This window comes from Arachis ipaensis, chromosome B4 (genome assembly GCF_059453495.1).
Source record: "Arachis ipaensis isolate K30076 ecotype BB chromosome B4, ASM5945349v1, whole genome shotgun sequence".
In the NCBI taxonomy this organism is placed as follows: Eukaryota; Viridiplantae; Streptophyta; class Magnoliopsida; order Fabales; family Fabaceae; genus Arachis; species Arachis ipaensis.
In genome coordinates this window covers 66435328-66452580 of record NC_142439.1, presented here as the reverse complement: position 1 = coordinate 66452580, position 17253 = coordinate 66435328, and the positions used below count along the sequence as shown (strand labels likewise).

The 17253-nt window shown below is 40.7% G+C and overlaps 1 non-coding gene across 1 annotated transcript; it reads right to left on the bottom strand.

Moving 5' to 3' along the window:
• Positions 1 to 8363: 8363 nt before the first annotated feature.
• LOC148567756 (small nucleolar RNA R71) lies at positions 8364 to 8470 on the bottom strand. The gene has a single exon (XR_015881917.1). It is a non-coding gene; the product is annotated as a small nucleolar RNA R71 (small nucleolar RNA).
• Positions 8471 to 17253: the final 8783 nt, after the last annotated feature.

Genomic DNA, 17253 nt, shown 5'->3' with positions numbered 1-17253 from the left:
TCAGAATGGAGCATCATAGGTATCTTCTATGATGGTCTGTCTGAAGTGTCCAAGATGTCATTGGACAGCTCTACTGGAGGATCTCTTCATCTAAAGAAGATGCCTGTAGAAGCTCAGGAACTCATTGAGATGGTTACAAATAACCAATTCATGTACACTTCTGAAAGGAACCCTGTGAATAATGGGACAAATCAGAAGAAAGGAGTTCTTGAGATTGATACTCTGAATGCCATACTGGCTCAGAATAAAATATTGACTCAGCAAGTCAATATGATTTCTCAAAGTCTGTCTGGAATGCAAGCTGCACCAGGCAGTACTAAGGAAGCTTCATCTGAAGAAAAAGCTTATGATCCTGAGAAACCAGCAATGGAAGAGGTGAATTACATGGGAGAACTCTATAGAAACACCTATAATCCTTCATGGAGAAATCATCCAAATCTCTCATGGAAGGACCAACAGAGGCCTCAACAAGGCTTCAATAACAATAATGGTGGAAGAAACAGGTTCAGCAATAGCAAACCTTTTCCATCATCTTCTCAGCAACAGATAGAGAATTCTAAGCAGAGCCACTCTGAATTAGCAACTGTAGTCTCTGATCTAATTAAAACTACTCAAAGTTTCATGACTGAAACAAGGTGCTCCATTAGAAATTTGGAGGCACAAGTGGGTCAGCTGAGTAAGAAAGTTACTGAACTCCCTCCTAGTACTCTTCCAAGTAATACAGAAGAGAATCCAAAAGGAGAGTGCAAGGCCATCACCATGACCCACACGGCCGAACCTGGAGAGGAGGAAGAGGCAGTGATCGTCACTGAGGAAGACCTCAATGGACGTCCACTGCCCATGAAGTTCCCTAATAAGGAACCATGGGAATCTGAGGCTCACACTGAGGCCATAGAGATTCCATTGAATTTACTTTTGCCATTCATGAGCTCTGATGAGTATTCTTCCTCTGAAGAGGATGAAGATGTTACTGAAGAACAAGTTGCTAAGTACCTTAGAGCAATCATGAAACTAAATGCCAAGTTATTTGGTAATGAGACTTGGGAGGATGAACCCCCCTTGCTCACCAAGGATTTGGATGACTTGACTAGGCAGAGATTATCCCAAAAGAGACAAGATCCTGAAAAGTTCTCAATACCTTGCACCATAGGCACCATGACCTTTGAAAAGGCTCTGTATGACCTAGGGTCAAGCATAAACCTCATGCCTCTCTCTGTAATGGAGAAACTAAGAATTTTTGAGGTACAAGCTGCAAGAATCTCATTAGAGATGGCAGACAATTCAAGGAAACAAGCTTATGGACTTGTGGAGGATGTCTTGGTAAAGGTTGAAGACCATTACATCCCTGCTGATTTCATAATCTTAGAGACTGGGAAGTGTATGGATGAATCCATCATCCTTGGTAGACCCTTCAGAGCCACAGTAAAAGCTGTGATTGATGTTGACAGAGGAGAATTGGTCTTTCAAGTGAATGAGGACTCCCTTGTGTTTAAAGCTCAAGGATCTCCCTCTGTAATCATGGAGAAAAAGCATGAAAAGCTTCTCTCAATGCAGAGTCAAACAAAATCCCCACATTCAAACTCTAAGTTTGGTGTTGGGAGGCCACAACCAAACTCTAAGTTTGGTGTTGAGAGGCCATCATCATGCTCTGAGTATCTGTGAGGCTCCATGAGAGCCCACTGTCAAGCTACTGACATTAAAGAAGTGCTTGTTGGGAAGCAACCCAATTTTACTTATCTATGTTAAATTTCTAGTTTCTTTTGTTATTTTATGTTTTCTGTAGGTTGATGATCATGTGAAGTCACAAAAACAATTAAAAAAGCAAAAACAGAATGAAAAACAGAACACTCTGGAGGAGAAGCTTACTGGTGTTTAAACGCCAGTAAGGGTAGCAGAATGGGCGTTAAATGCCCAGTCTGGCACCATTCTGGGCGTTTAACGCCAGAAATGGGCACCAGACTGGCGTTTAACGCCAGAAAAGGGCAAGAAGCTGGCGTTAAACGCCAAAAATGGGCAGCAACCTAGCGTTTAACGCCAGGATTAGAAGAAAGGGGCATTTTGCACGCCACTTGGTGCAGGGATGAGAAATCCTTGACACCTCAGGATCTGTGGACCCCACAGGATCCCCACCTACCCCACATCTCTCTCTCTTCTTCACCCATTCACCAATCACCTCAATACCTCTTCCCCAAAAACCTCTCACCTATTAAATCCCACCATTCTCTTCACCACTCACATCCATCCTTCATAAAACCCCACCTACCTCTCCATTTAAATTCAAACCACTTTCCCTCCCAAACCCACCCATAATGGCCGAACCATACCCCCCTCTCCACTCCTATATAAACCCATATTCACTCCTTCATTTTCACACAACATACACATTACTTCTTCCCTTGGCCGAAATACTAAGCCCCCTCTATCTCCCCTATCTCTTTCTCTTCTACTCTCTTCTTTCTTCTTTTGCTCGAGGACGAGCAACACTTTTAAGTTTGATGTGGTAAAAGCATTGCTTTTTATTTTTTCATAACCATTTATGGCACCTAAGGCCGGAGAAACCTCTAGAAAGAGGAAAGGGAAGGCAAAAGCTTCCACCTCCGAGTCATGGGAGATGGAGAGATTCATCTCAAGGGTGCATCAAGACCACTTCTATGATGTCGTGGCCAAGAAGAAGGTGATCCCCGAGGTCCCTTTCAAACTCAAAAAGGGTGAATATCCGGAGATCCGACATGAGATTCGAAGAAGAGGTTGGGAAGTTCTCACCAACCCCATTCAACAAGTCGGAATCTTAATGGTTCAAGAGTTCAATGCCAATGCATAGATCACCAAGAACCATGATCAAAGTGTGAACTCGGACCCAAAGAATTGGCTTACAATGGTTCAGGGGAAATGCATAGATTTTAGTCCGGAGAATGTAAGGTTGGCATTCAACTTGCCAATGATGCAAGGAGATGCACACCCCTACACTAGAAGGGTCAACTTTGATCAAAGGTTAGACCAAATCCTCATAGACATTTGTGAAGAGGGCGCTCAATGGAAGAGAGATTCAAGAGGGAAGCCGGTTCAACTAAGAAGGCATGACCCCAAGCCCGTGGCTAGAGGATGGTTGGAGTTCATCCAATGCTCAATCATTCCCACTTGCAACCGGTCTGAAGTTACTATAGACCGGGTGATCATGATCTATAGCATCATGATTGGAGAGGAAGTAGAAGTTCATGAGGTTATATCCCAAGAACTCTACAAGGTAGCGGATAAGTCCTCCACTTTGGCAAGGTTAGCCTTCCCTCATCTCATTTGTCACCTTTGCAATTCGGCTGGAATTGACATAGAGGAAGATATTCTCATTGATGAGGACAAGCCCATCACTAAGAAAAGGATGGAGCAAACAAGAGATCCCACTCATAGACAAGAGCATGAGGAAAATCCTCATCATAAAATCCCTGAGGTGCCTCAAGGGATACATTTTCCTCCACAAAACTATTGGGAGCAAATCAACACCTCCCTAGAAGAATTGAGTTCCAATATGGGACAACTAAGGGTGGAGCACCAAGAGCATTCTATCCTCCTCCATGAAATTAGAAAGACCAAAGAGTTATGAGAGAGGAGCAACAAAGGCAAGGAAGAGACATTGAGGAGCTCAAGCACTCTATAAGATCTTAAAGAGGAAGAACTAGCCGCCATCACTAAGGTGGACCCGTTCTTTAATTTTCTTGTTCTTTATTTTCTGTTTTTCGAATTTTCATGCTTATGTTTATCTATGTTTGTGTCTTTATTACATGATCATTAGTGTCTTAGATTCTATGCCCTAAAGTTATGAATGTCCTATGAATCCATCACCTTTCTTAAATGAAAAATGTTTTTAATTGCAAAAAGAAAAAGAATTACATGAATTTTGAATTTTAAAGCAGTTTAATTATTTTGATGTGGTGGCAATACTTTTGTCTTTCTGAATGAATGCTTGAACAGTGCATATTTTTTATATTGTTGATTCATGAATGTTAAAATTGTTGGCTCTTGAAAGAATGATAGAAAAAGGAGAAATGCTATTGATAATCTGAAAAATCATAAAAATGATTCTTGAAGCAAGAAAAAGCAGTGACTAAAAAAAAAGTCATGCAAAAAAAAATATATGCGAAAAAAAAAGAGAAAAAAAAAAGAGAGAAAAAAAAGCAAGCAAAAAAAGCCAATAGCACTTTAAACCAAAACGCAAGGGTAAAAAGGATCCAAGGCTTTGAGCATCAGTGGATAGGAGGGCCCACAGGAATAAAATCCTGGCATAAGCGGCTAAAGCAAGCTGTCCCTAACCATGTGCTTGTGGCGTGAAGGTGTCAAGTGAAAACTTGAGACTGAGCGGTTAAAGTCGTGGTCCAAAGCAAAAAGAGTGTGCTTAACAGCTCTGGACACCTCTAGTTAGGGACTCTAGCAAAGCTGAGTCACAATCTGAAAAGGTTCACCCAGTTATGTGTCTTTGGCATTTATGTATCCGGTGGTAATACTGGAAAACAAAATGCTTAGGGTCACAGCCAAGACATAAAGTAACTGTGTTCAAGAATCAACATACTTAACTAGGAGAATCAATAACACTATCTGGATTCTGAGTTCCTATAGAAGCCAATCATTCTGAACTTCAAAGGATAAAGTGAGATGCCAAAACTGTTCAGAAGCTAAAAGCTAATACTGATCTTCATAGATGTTTTTGGAATTCATTGTATATTCACTTCTTTTTATCCTATTTGATTTTCAGTTGCTTGGGGACAAGCAACAATTTAAGTTTGGTGTTGTGATGAGCGGATAATTTATACGCTTTTTGGCATTGTTTTTAGTATGTTTTTAGTATATTTTAGTTAGTTTTTATTATATTTTTATTAATTTTTATTTAAAATTCACTTTTCTGGACTTTACTATGAGTTTGTGTGTTTTTCTATGATTTCAGGTATTTTCTGGCTGAAATTGAGGGACCTGAGCAAAAATCTGATTCAGAGGCTGAAAAAGGACTGCAGATGTTGTTGGATTCGGACCTCCCTACACCCGAAGTGGATTTTCTGGAGCTACAGAAGCCCAATTGGTGCGCTCTTAATTGCGTTGGAAAGTAGACATCCTGGGCTTTCCAGCAATATATAATAGTCCATACTTTGTGATGCCAGGGCATTTTGGCCAGTTTTACTGACCTTTTCTTTACTGTTTTTAGGGTAGTTTCATGCATTTCCTTAGGAAATAAGCTAGTTTTGGGTAGATATTCACTTACATCTTGATTCAAGCATGCATTGTGCACTTTACATGATTTCATGAGGATTTTGCATGAATTTAATGACAAATTGGATGTTGCATTTCCCATGACTTGGACTAGAACTTTGATGCACTTTATTGATTGATTTCAGGACAAAGGAAGCAAAGAAGAACCACATTAGTGGCTACGTTAGTTACACTAACGTTAACACTAACATGGAATGGGAGTAACTTGCAAAGTTAATGAGAAAAGTAATTGCCAATAACGCTCTCGAAGCCATCATTGCCCACGTTAAGAGTCACGTTAACTAAGTTAACATGAACTCTAACGTGGAAGAAAAGAAATGGAGCCAACGTTAGTGACACTTAACATTATCACTAACGTTGGACCAAGCTCATAAGTGGCCACGTTAGTTGCCACGTTAACTTAGTTAACGTGGCTTCTAACGTTAAGAAGTAAAGGGGAAGCCAACGTTAGTGACATTCAACTTTGTCACTAACGTTGGCCAAGTCACAATAAGCCACGTTAACTCCCACGTTAACCTAGTTAACGTGGAAGTTAACGTGAAAAAGGGAGGAGATCGCCAACGTTAGTGACACCTAACATTGTCACTAACGTTGGAATGAGCCCACACAAGCCACTATGAGCCACGTTAACTCCCACGTTAACTTAGTTAACGTGGAAGCTAACATGGATAAGGGAATGATGAGCCAGCGTTAGTGACACTCAACTTTGTCACTAACGTTGGAGATGGCTAGCATGGCCACGTTAGAAGCCACGTTAACCTAGTTAACGTGGACTCTAACGTGAGAAATAGGGGCACATTGGAACGTTAGTGACAATGGTAAGTGTCACTAACATTCTCGAAGGTTGGAAAGCCCACGTTAACTTAGTTAACGTGGACTCTAACGTAGGGAAGGGGGAGATTCCTCAACGTTATTGGGAAAGGTAAGTCCCAATAACGTGTGCGAAGGACAAAGAGGCAACGTTAGTGGCAACGTTTGTGCCACTAACGTTGAAGTTAACGTGGCTCTTACTTTGGTGAGGAACGTTAGTGAAAAAGGTGATTGTCACTAACGTTCTCGAACCCACATTTCCACTTAAACGTTAACACCACTAACGTCCTGAGCTAAAGTCTCTGCCCACTTCACACTTTCTCTCTGCAAACAAAGTTAAGCCCAATGAAGAAGAGAACTGCTTCAAACTCAAGATCCAAAGGCCCATACCCAAGACTTGAAGAATCAACTAGAAGAATAGAAGAGTAGTATATATAGGAGTAGCTTTGAATTATTTTGGGAGTTGGAAATTATAGGGAGCCTCTTGGCATAGAACTACTCTCTGTATTTTACTTTCTCTGCACTTCTAGTTTCATGATGTATTTTCCATCTTTGTTTTCATTTTCCAGAGCTATGAACAACTAAACCCCTTTCATTGGGTTAGGGAGCTCTGTTGTAATTTGATGGATCAATACTAGTTTTCATTATTCTTCTTCTATCTTTTCTCTTGATTTTACTTGAAAGCTTTCGATCTTCATCTAATTGGGTAGTTATCTTGGAAAAGAAGCTATTCAAACTTGGATCTCTTCTGAACCTTGAAAGAGGAATGAAGAGATCATGCTAGAAATGCTTTCTCATGCTGGACCAAATTGGGTTTGGATGGATATGTGACTATAATCCTCTCAACACTTGATTTGGGAAATGTATGTGGTATAATCAATGACCATACTTCATCTCTTCTCATGAGCAATTGACCAAGGAATTAGCTATTGATCAAGATTTGAGAGATTGGATTACAAGAAATTGTAATTCGATCACTTAAGATTGCCAAGGAGATCAATGAGTGCATTGATTGAGGAAGAGACGAAAATGAAATTAATCTGGAGAATGCAACATCTCCTGAGCCCAATGAACTCCCTATTTCTGATCTTACCCATTCTCTTTAATTTCTGTTATTTACTTTTATGAGCAATTCCCCCATTCCCATTTACAATTCTGCAATTTACTTTCAGTCATTTACTTTCAGTTCTTTAATTCTAGCATTTACTTTTTCTGTCATTTACCTTCCCGCCATTTTATTTTCTGCAATTCTCAACTCAAATTCTGGATTCGCTCAACTAGAACATTCCTCTAATTAAAGTTGCTTGATTAATCAATCCCTGTGGGATTCGACCTCACTCTATTGTGAGTTTTTACTTGACGACAAATTCGGTACACTTGCCGAAGGAAATTTGTTATGAGACAAGTTTTCCGTGCATCAAGTTTATGGCGCCGTTGCCCGGGATTGATTGTGCATCAACAATGATTAAATCGGAGGATAACTAGATTGAGCATTTTGTTTTTGTTTGATTTAATTTTCTGATTGAGTCATATACTTTCTGTTTTAGTTAATCTCTTCCCTTCCCCCTACTTTTTCTTTGTTATTTACAATTCATTTCACTAACCCACTAACTATTTGATATATTGCATCACTCACACTAACAGTCATTCTGATAGAAATACTTTCTGCATCTATTTTTCTTGCTTGTACTTGTTGGTTGTATGACAGGGAGAAGAAGCGGGGCTTCAACTTCCTTTGATTCTGAACCGGAGAGGACCTTTCTTAATTAAGGAGGGAAGCAAGAGAAAAACGTGTAGTTGGTGCTGAGGAAGAGGAGGAATACTTTGAGGAATACTTTGAACCAAACATGGAAGAAAACATGGAAAACCATCATAAAGAAGAGGCTCACAACCATGGCGGAGGAGGTCGAGCAAATCATGCTGGGGAGGATAGAAGAGTTTTAGGCTCTTACATCAATCCAAACCCAGGAAACTGTGGAAGTAGCATTCAAAAGCCAACCATCCATGCCAACCATTTTGAACTGAAGCCACAACTCATCACCCTTGTTCAGAACAACTGTTCGTTTGGAAGGAGTGTCCAAGAGGACCCCAATCAACATCTAACCACCTTCCTTAGAATATGTGACACAGTGAAGTCTAATGGTATTCATCCTGACGCCTATAGACTGCTCTTATTTCCATTCTCACTCAAGAATAAGGCAGCCAAGTGGCTGGAGTCTTTTCCGAAGGAGAGCTTGACAACTTGGGAAGATGTGGTGAACAAATTCTTAGCAAGATTCTACCCCCCTCAACGAATCAATAGGCTGAGAGCTGAGGTCCAAACTTTCAGGCAACAAGATGGTGAGACTCTGTATGAAGCATGGGAGAGGTTTAAAGACCTAACAAGGAGGTGCCCACCAGATATGTTCAACGAATGGGTGCAACTGCACATTTTCTATGAAGGGCTCTCTTATGAGTCAAAGAAAGCAGTAGACCATTCATCCGGAGGATCTTTGAACAGGAAGAAGACCATTGAGGAAGCCATAGATGTCATTGAAACTGTAGCAGAGAATAACTACTTCTACGCTTCCGAAAGAGGGAACACCAGAGGAGTGATGGAGCTAAACAATGTAGATGCTCTGCTGGCTCAGAACAAGCTCATTACCCAGCAGCTGGCTAACCTAACCAAGAAAATGGAGAGGAACCAAGTAGCAGCAATCTCCACTTCATCAACAACCCAAGAAGGAGTGAATGAAGAAGCAGAGGGAAGTCAGGAGCAAGCCAACTACATTGGGAATTCACCTAGTCAAAACCATGATCCATACTCCAAGACTTACAACCCTGGATGGAGGAATCACCCAAAATTTGGGTGGGGAAATCAACAAGACCAAAGACTTGATCAAAGATGCCAAAATCCCAACAATGTAGCCCACTAACACTTCACATCTAGACCATATCAACACCCCCATAACAACACCTCTCTACATCCATATCAAAACCAAAATAACTCACCTCATCCTTCCACCTCTAATCCCGATCTACAATCATTTGATGACAGACTCTCAAGGATTAAGAATCTACTTGAAGGCATAGGCAAAGAGATTCAAGACAGTAAAGCGTTCCGAGAAGAAGTGATGTCCAATATACAGAATCAGGATGCTACCATCAAGAAACTTGAGACACAAATTGGCTATTTATTTAAGCAAATTCCCAGCCACAACCTTCGCAGTAAAACTAACTCAACCAAAAGGGAGGAGTGTCAGGCTATCACCCTTCGGAGTGGGAAGGAACTGAAGGAAACCCCCCAGAAATCACAAGAAGAGGACTCAAATAAAGAGGAAAAAGAGCAGGACGAAGCTCGAGTTCTGACTTTGAGTTCACAAAAAGGGGAAGGAGTGCTAAAGCCAGACGTCCCAAGAGTCCCATACCCTCAGCAATTAAAGAAGAAGGGAGATGACAATCAGTTTTTGAGATTTTTGGAAATTTTCAAGAAACTGCAAATCAACATACTTTTTGCTGAAGCAATAGAACAAATGCCACTCTACGCCAAGTTCTTGAAGGAGCTCATGACTAAGAAGAGAAGCTGGAAGAACAACGAGACTGTGATACTAACCGAAGAATGTAGTGCTATCATTCAGCACAAACTGCCCCAGAAATTGAAGGATCCTGGGAGTTTTCAAATCCCTTGCATTATAGGGGAAATCACAGTGGAGAAAGCTCTTTGTGACTTAGGAGCCAGCATCAACTTGATGTCAGTAGCTATGATGAGGAAGATGAAGATAGAGGAGGCTAAACCAACAAAAATGGCCCTACAGTTGGCAGACAGATCGTTCAAGTTCCCTCATGGCGTAGTAGAGGATTTGCTGGTGAAAGTGGGAGACTTCATATTCCCGGCAGACTTCGTAGTGCTGGACATACAGGAGGAAGCCAAGACCTCCATTATCTTGGGAAGGCCGTTCTTGGCCACTGCTGGAGCTGTCATTGATGTCCAAAAAGGTGATCTCACCCTGAGATTACACAATGAAAAGATAACAATCAATGTGTTCAAGGCCATGAGTTACCCACAAGAACAACTAGGGGAATGTATGAGGTTGGACTCACTTGAAGAGGAGGTGCAGGAGAGTTTTGAAGAAGAAGATTCTGAAGAGCCCAAAAGAATAATAGAGGAAGAGTGTACATCAAGTGAAGAGGTTGCAACAACAGAAATTGGCATACATGTTGCACCAAAGGAAGAGAATGAAAAGTCAGAAGCACCTAAACTTGAACTCAAAGCACTGCCACCCACTCTCAAATATGCATACTTAGGAGAAAATGAAAATTACCCATTGATCATAAGCTCATGCCTCAGCAAAGATCAAGAGGATGAACTGATCAAAGTACTGCGACAGCACAAGGATGCCATTGGTTGGACACTTGCTGACCTGAAGGGGATAAGTTTGGCCATATGCATGCACAAGATACTGCTGGAAGATGATGCCAAACCATCCATTCAATCCCAAAGGAGGTTGAACCCAATCATGAAGGAAGTGGTATAAAAGGAAGTTATGAAGTTATGGCAAGGGGGGGTAATTTACCCAATCTCAGACAGCCCCTGGGTTAGCCTCGTGCATGTCGTCCCAAAAAAAGGAGGAATTACCGTGGTTCCCAATGAGAAGAACGAACTAATTCCTACAAGGACAGTCACAGGATGGCGGATGTGCATAGACTACAGGAAGCTTAACGAGGCTACACGAAAAGATCATTTTCCCCTTCCATTCATGGATCAGATGTTGGAAAGACTTGCAGGGCACGCATATTATTGTTTTCTCGACAGTTATTCAGGATATAACCAAATAGTGGTTGATCCCAGAGATCAAGAGAAAACCTCATTCACTTGCCCATATGGAGTGTTTGCCTACAGGCGCATGCCATTTGGGCTATGTAATGCACCTGTGACCTTCCAACGCTGCATGCTTTCTATCTTTTCAGATATGATAGAAAAATTCATTGAAGTTTTTATGGATGATTTCTCGGTATTCGGAGATTCCTTCCCTAGTTGTCTACATCACCTCGCCTTGGTATTGAAAAGATGCCAAGAGACCAATCTGGTCTTGAACTGGGAGAAATGTCACTTTATGGTGACAGGAGGAATAGTCCTTGGTCACAAAGTTTCTAACCAAGGCATTGAGGTTGACAGAGCTAAAGTAGAACTTATTGAAAAACTGCCTCCACCCAGTGATGTCAGGGCAATTAGGAGCTTTTTGGGGCATGCTGGTTTTTACAGAAGGTTTATTAAAGATTTTTCAAAGATAGCCAAGCCCTTAAGAAATCTCCTTGTATCTGATACACCATTTGTCTTTGATGAAACATGCATGTTAGCCTTTGAAAATTTGAAAATGAGGTTGTCCTCTGCTCCTATCATTTCCCCACCTGATTGGAATTTACCGTTTGAATTGATGTGTGATGCATCTGATTTTGCAGTTGGGGCAGTGTTAGGACAGAGGAAAGACAACTTAGTCCATGTGATATACTATGCTAGCAAAGTCCTTAATGATACTCAAAGAAATTATACCACTACTGAAAAGGAGTTACTAGCAATAGTTTTTGCATTTGACAAGTTTAGATCATACCTCATTGGTGCTAAAGTGATTGTCTTTACAGATCACACAGCACTTAAATATTTGTTTGCCAAGCAAGAATCAAAGCCAAGACTAATAAGATGGATCTTATTGTTGCAGGAATTCAATATTGAAATCAGAGACAAGAAATGAGTGGAGAACAAGGTAGCAGATCACCTATCCAGGATTCCTCATGATAAAGGTGGAACACCTGATACAAGTGTAAACGAGTTCTTCCCTGATGAGCAGTTGATGATAGTTCACAAAGCACCATGGTTCGCAGACATTGCCAACTTCAAGGCAACTGGGGCATTGCCTCCAGAGATCAATAAACATCAAAAAAGGAAGCTCATGAATGATGCAAAGTACTTTGTCTGGGATGAGCCATATCTATTCAAGAAGTGTTCAGATAGAATCCTTAGAAGATGTGTTTCGGAAGAAGAAGGACGAGAGGTCCTATGGAATTACCACGGCTCATGCTATGGAGGCCACTTTGGAGGGATAGAACTGCAGCTAAGGTGCTACAAAGCGGATTCTTTTGGCCCACTCTTTTCAAGGATGACAAAGAACTAGTAAAGAGCTGCAATGAGTGCCAAAGATCTGGAAACTTGCCCAAAAGAAATGAGATGCCACAAAATTTCATCTTGGAACTGGAATTGTTTGATGTGTGGGGAGTCGATTTCATGGGACCATTCCCAACCTCATATGCAAACAAGTACATCTTGGTAGCAGTGGATTATATTTCCAAGTGGGTAGAAGCTATAGCAACCCCAACGAATGATAACAGGGTAGTCATGAACTTCCTCAGGAAGAATATCTTTAGCCGGTTTGGAGTCCCACGAGCACTCATCAATGATGGATGGAGCCATTTTTGTAACAGACCACTAGAAGCTCTTATCCTACGATATGGGGTAAAACACAAGGTAGCCACACCTTACCATCCCCACACAAGTGGACAAACTGAGATATCCAACAGAGAGCTAAAAAGGATTCTGGAAAAGACTGTGGGTGCATCAAGAAAGGATTGGTCGAAGAAGCTGGATGATGCTCTTTGGGCATACAGAACAGCATTCAAAACACTACTTGGAATGTCCCCATATCAACTAGTGTATGGGAAAGCTTGTCATTTACCACTGGAGCTGGAACACAAAGCTCTCTGGGCTATCAAGATACTAAATTTTGACTGCATTGCTGCTGGTGCAAAGAGGATCTTGCAGCTGCAAGAGATGGAGGAATTCAGGTAACAAGCCTAAAAAAATACCAAGATGTATAAAGAGAAGGCAAAGAGAAGACATGACATGCATCTTGCACCCAGGAGTTTCGAAAAGGGGCAGCCAGTACTCCTTTACAATTCCAAGTTGAGACTATTCCCAGGAAAACTCAAATCAAGGTGGTCTGGACCTTTTCTTGTCACAAAAGTTTCGCCATATGGACACATTGAAATCATGGATGAAGGTTCAGAGAGGACTTTCACAGTGAACGGACAAAGACTCAAGCATTATCTGGGCAGCATGGGGGAAAACCCCAGAGTAAATTACCATCTCAAGTAAAGGAGGAACCGTCGAGCTAGCGACGATAAAAGAGCGCTCTGTTGGGAGGCAACCCAACCTCAGGTAGTTTCCTTTTCATCTTTATTTCAATAAGGATCACAAGTTGTTTCCCCTGTATTGCGAGGAGCTAAGTTTGGTGTTCCACTCCAAAACAATTCAAGAGTGAAAGTGTGATTCTAAGTTTGGTGTTCCACCAAGGGAATTTAGTTAGAATCACACTCCATTCCCAAAGCACATTGCTAGCTCCAATCAATCAATGGAAACCACTTAGATTTAGTTAGATTTTAGTTAATAATTGTTTTGTTAAACAACAAGATATGAGGTTCTCTGCATATATGCAAGGTTCTGTACTGGGCAAGGAACTAAGTTTGGTGTTGACACAACAAATTAAGTTCAGAAGTCACAAGCATACATGCAAGCTAACTATTTCTCAAGTGCTTTGGGAACAAGCAACTTCCAATAACTTTGCAGGAATCTTATGAGGAAATGGTGCATCTTCACCCAAGGAAGTGAGGTCGCAAAGACCAGGATAATGACAAAAAAAGGGGGCAACTAGAAACCATCCCCTAAAGGTTGTATTGTCACTTAATTCCATGTACTTAGAATGTTAAAAATTGGAAGTCCAAATGCAATCTTGATTAATAGTTAAACGTTAGTTTGAACCTTTTTAAATTCTGTCTTTTAAAGTTTTTGTTGAAGAGGTCTATGTTTGCTGGTCCTTATGTCACTGCACCCTTACTTTGCTTACTTGTATGTTTGTCCCTTTAAATCAAATAAAAAGAGAATGAGTGTTTTAAAAGACCAGAGAGGAGTTCATACTATGTATTAAGTTCATGAGTTTATGGTGTGGTCATAAGTTAGCTAAGTTGGTTCAACCACAAGGTGGGAGGACAACTATCTGTCATGAATCCTATGCTTGAGGAACACCCCATGAGACTAGCTAAATAAGATCCTAATAAGAAAAAGGGAAAGAACAATAAAGGTTGAAAAATAAAAGAAAAAGAGTAAGCAATAAGGCTAGGCACCAATGGTTTTAATCTTGAGGCATGTGTCTGTGGTGCTACTGTGTGAGGGATCTACTTGGATGAATAAGCTCTTAGGGGTGCCTTATCACTTGGTAACTTGGGTTAACTAACTCGGGATTATCAGCTGAAAGTCCACTATCAAGAGTAACCCTCACTACAGAGCATTTAGTAACCCAAAGAGGTGCTGGACACCAAGGTCTCAAAAAAAGAAAATAAATAAACTATATGCCTGTGGTGTGTATGTATGGGGGAGAGACTTGAGCAAGTAAGTCCTTAGGGGTGCTTCAAATCCTAGCACCTTGAACCAACTGGTTTGGGAGTGTTGGCTGAAAGCTTATTTTAAAGAGTTGCCCCCTTACAGAGAACTTAGCCTAAGAACACAAATAAGCCCTGAAATGACAACAAAAGGATCAATGAATAAAAGTCTCATGGGATGCAATCACAGTGAGTATTCTAGGACATGATAAAGGTCTGAAAGCCAGGAATGAACCTAAGTTGCTATGCATGAAACCACCATAAAACCAGGGACATGACTTCCACAAGAATGACTCATTTCTCTTGGCATTCCATTCATCATTCTCTTGTTCCAGTACTTGCTTAGGGACAAGCAAGCTTTAAGTTTGGTGTTGTGATGCCAGGGTATTTTGGCCAGTTTCACTGACCTTTTCTTTACTGTTTTTAGGGTAGTTTCATGCATTTCCTTAGGAAATAAGCTAGTTTTGGGTAGATATTCACTTACATCTTGATTCAAGCATACATTGTGCACTTTACATAATTTCATGAGGATTTTGCATGAATTTAATGAGAAATTGGATGTTGCATTTCCCATGACTTGGACTAGAACTTTGATGCACTTTATTGATTGATTTCAGGACAAAGGAAGTAAAGAAGAACCACATTAGTGGCTATGTTAGTTACACTAACGTTAACACTAACGTGGAATGGGAGTAACTTGCAAAGTTAATGAGAAAAGTAATTGCCAATAACGCTCTCGAAGCCATCATTGCCCACGTTAAGAGTCACGTTAACTAAGTTAACGTGAACTCTAACGTGGAAGAAAGGAAATGGAGCCAATGTTAGTGACACTTAACATTATCACTAACGTTGGACCAAGCTCATAAGTGGCCACGTTAGTTGCCACGTTAACTTAGTTAACATGGCTTCTAACGTTAAGAAGTAAAGGGGAAGCCAACGTTAGTGAAGAAAGGGGAAGCCAGGTTAACTCCCACGTTAACCTAGTTAACGTGGAAGTTAACGTGAAGAAAGGAGGAGATCGTCAACGTTAGTGACACCTAACATTGTCACTAACGTTAGAATGAGCCCACACAAGCCACTATGAGCCACGTTAACTCCCACGTTAACTTAGTTGACGTGGAAGCTAACGTGGATAAGGGAATGATGAGCCAACGTTAGTGACACTCAACTTTGTCACTAACGTTGGAGATGGCTAGCATGGCCACGTTAGAAGCCACGTTAACCTAGTTAACGTGGACTCTAACGTGAGAAATACAGGCACATTGGAATGTTAGTGACAATGGTAAGTGTCACTAACGTTCTTGACGGTTGGCAAGCCCACGTTAAAAGAGCCACGTTAACTAAGTTAACGTGGACTCTAACGTAGGGAAGGGGGAGATTCCTCAACGTTATTGGGAAAGGTAAGTCCCAATAACGTGTGCGAAGGACAAAGAGGCAACATTAGTGGCAACGTTTGTGCCACTAACGTTGAAGTTAACGTGGCTCTTACTTTGGTGAGGAACGTTAGTGAAAAAGGTGATTGTCACTAACGTTCTCGAACCCACATTTCCACTTAAACGTTAACACCACTAACGTCCTGAGCTAAAGTCTCTGCCCACTGATGAGAGAAGTTTTGCGTGGTCTAGAAAATTACGGATAAATCCTCGTTGCAAGTATAGTTTCTAAATCTTCAAAAGTCCTTTCATACAAATGTTTTGGTTGTCACAAGTAACAAACCCCTTTAAAAAATTGATAACCGAGTATTTAAACCTCGGGTCGTCTTCTCAAGGAATTGCAGGGAGGTGTTCTTATTATTGATTATGAAAAAGTGTGTTTTTGGGGAATGTTGAGTTTGGGCAATGGGCACAGATATATTTAAATGACAAGTAAAATAAATAAATGACTGTAAACTAAACTCTTGGCAAGGTATTATAACTGGAAGTCCTATCCTGGTTATCCTTATCAATTGTAATGAGAATTGGATTTTTTTCCCACTTGTTAACCTCTAACTATGAAGGTAAGTTAAGTGGATGAATTAATTCTGATTCCTCAGGTCCTAGTCTTTTCTTGAGAAAGGCTAGAGTTATTGGAACTTGAATTAATGAGATAAAGAAATCCAATTTTCAATCAACAATGAGTTTGATAAATCAAGTGTCTCCAATGACTCAACCAAAACCAAAAGGGAAAAATCCAAATTATTTATATAATAAAAAGGAGCAATCATAAGTCTGAAATACCTCAAGATATATTAAATAGAAAATCAATCTAAACATAGAGAGTCATAAACAAAATTGAGAAAAGAAATAAAAAGAACATTGAACCTGGGAAGAAGTTGAAATAATAAAGTTGAAATAATAATACATCCTAATTCCTTTAAGAGGAATCCTAATCCTAAATCCTAAGAGAGATGAGAGAACCTCTCTCTCTAAAAACTACATCTACTCCTAAAATTGTGAATTATGAGAGCCTTTCTATGAATGGATGCAGTCCCCTACTTTATAGCCTCTAATCTGTGTTTTCTGGGCCGCAAACTGGGTCAGAAACAGTCCAGAATTCGCTGGTTTCGAATTTTGCCACGCTGGATTTCCGTCACTGCAACGCGGCCGAATGGATCACGCGGTCGCATCGCCTAGCGTCAGGGGAACTATAGCATATTATATATCAAATTGAAGCCCCGGACGTTAGCTTTCCAACGCAACTGGAACCGCGTCGTTTGGACCACTTTTGCATGCTTTCTTCCCATCCTCCAAGCCATTCCTGCCTTATAATATCTGAAAACACTTAACACACATATCAAGGCATCTA